Here is a 2,717-nt window from a genome sequence, read left to right on the forward strand (position 1 = left end):
CAGAGAGGACAACAACAAAAAATGATTGAAAGTATGACAAATGGCTTGTAATTAGGAAAATGCTGTGGAATGGTATTAGTTGTTAATCTAAGTAATGTAGATAAAAAGTATGTGCTACTCATGTTGTACACAGGGCACTTTTGTCCTCTATCAGTCAACTTCTCGTGATTTCATCTGTATTAGTGTTGATATGTGTGTTGCTCTTCGGTTGTGGAATCATTCTGCTTTACATTGCATCCATACAATTTAAGACTCCAAATACACATGACTTGCAGCTTGTATGTACTGAGAGAGAATACTACAACATTCAGATTCAAATAAAGGATATCATACAAGTCACACTCCACAGTAATAAGAGGACTTAGTGCATGTCAGCAACTTTTTTCACCCTATATTCCTATGTATAGAACTAGTAGTTTAGCAACCAAAAGTATATTTACTATCAGAAACAGTCTTGATCACAAATTATTTATTCCTGTGACCAGTTTCGACCACAGCTGTGGTCATCTTCAGATCAATGAGCGAGAACCTCCTTCTGGTGGTAAATCACTAGTAATATTTTTGATAGTAAATATTTGTAGTAAGATTAACCATGTTTTCTCCCAAAATGTATTCAAAAGTAACCAAACGTATGCCTACCAGTTTATGCCATAAGAGAATCTTATAACTAGGAAAGTATTGTAAATACTACTACATAATTTGAAAAATACAAGTACATAGCACAGCTTATGTGTTATCCAGATTAATAATACTGGAAATGTACTGTAAATACTACTAGGTAATTTGGAAAAAAAGCATAGAATAGCTTGTGTATCATGCATGTTAACGACCTCATCATGTATTATAACTACTGTTGATAGACAATAACATTACCACTTCCTCTCACACACAGAACTAGTGGGAATATAATTTCATCCAGTCACCATGTGTATAGAGTGCTCCATCTTTCCACTATTGAAGCACATGTACATATATGCATACCTACTGTCATTTCCTCTGCTAGGTCCCCTCTCTACCATATGCTCTGATTACTCCATCTGCATAATGCTTAATTTTTTCTAAGAATATGGGTGACATCATGCCTCTCCTACATGATTGCATATACAGTGTTTATGACAAAAATTTCGACTACTCCCTCTGTATAAATACACATATATTACCATTTTGTATCTGGGTTTTTCTGGATTTTTCCATATTCTACACACTTTTTCCAGTTTTTACATATTTTCCACAAATTTCTATTTGTTCCCATTTTTCCATAATTTTTCCGTTTTTCCCATATTTATTTTCTAATTTGTTTATATTTTTCCATATTTTTCACATTTCCATAGTCTATACATATATGTACAAGTATGTACCCCTATATATATATATATATATATATATATATATATATATATATATATATATATTCTTGTTGCATACTGTTCCAAGTTTCTTTAGCACCCAACTGTGATGCAGGTTCTTCACCCACACCATATATCTACACTCATGTTCAGAAAAAAACATAACGTCTTCAATGACTAGAGGTAGGACATTCACATTCACAGGACTTGTACATTAGTAGTTTCTGCCGAAATGATTAGCATTTCAGTAGTCTCGATTCAGCATTTGTCCTAGGCACAGGGCACAGGGTCCATCATGGTTCATGATAACTTATTCCATCTGTGATGGGAATGATGCGTATAAGGCTTGAATGGCGTCCTGTGGTATAGCCACCCACGCTGCAATCATCTGATTCCAAAGTTCATCTGTGGTGGTTGGCCTTAGGTCACAGCACTGCACCCTTTTTTTTCACCATACATTTTCGATTGGTGACAAGACTGCTGATCTGACAGATCAGCTGAAAGGCTGACATCCTGTGACACCAAGAAGACATGTGTTCATGCAGCAACATATGGTCAAGCTTGTCTTGCTGAAAAATGGGTCTGAGGTGTTGTGTAGAAAAGATATGGCTACAGGTCGCAGGATGTCATTCATGTAAGTCACATTGCTCACAGTGCCCTGGACATGATGCAGTTGTGATTTGTGGTTGTATCCAATACCACCCCACATCATAAGGCCTTGAGTTAGTGCTGTATGTCTTGTGTGAATGCAGTCACTGTGATGTCGCTCCCCCTGTCCAGGGCTAACCAAAACAGTGTGATACCATTCCTGTCCTGAGTGACATTGTCCCATACACCATTGCCATATAACCTGTTTTTGCACATTCATCAAACATATGCACAGAAGTGGGTGATGTGTGCTTACCCCATGCCCTAATTAACAGCGACAGACTGTCGTCCCTGCTAATGTACAGTGCTTTACACTGTTCCATTGTTGTGCCAGAGACAAGGGAAGATGCAGATCTATCCTGCAATGCCATTCAGATGGGGTGTCAGTCTTCTTGGGGGGGGGGGGGGGGGATTTGGATGGTGCAACCTGATCCACCTCGTTTTCTATGGCCTTCCGTTGTGAATCATTCTGCACGCACCAACTGCACTGCCACAACATTTCGTCCCACATGAGCTGCAATTTCCCAGATGAATTTATCACATACTCTTATACCAATAATGTGCTCTCTTTCAAAGTCACTGAATTGGCAGTAGAGTTCGCACATACATCTGTGAGGCATCTTGCATATCTGCGCAAATCACCCTGATCCATTACCTTCAGTTTATAGTGACAAGGAGAGCTGCAGGCACATTTTACCGGTGTTGACCTCAAATGTGTGGGCT

The sequence above is a fragment of the Schistocerca serialis genome, chromosome 2, assembly GCF_023864345.2.
Source record: "Schistocerca serialis cubense isolate TAMUIC-IGC-003099 chromosome 2, iqSchSeri2.2, whole genome shotgun sequence".
Taxonomy (NCBI): domain Eukaryota; kingdom Metazoa; phylum Arthropoda; class Insecta; order Orthoptera; family Acrididae; genus Schistocerca; species Schistocerca serialis.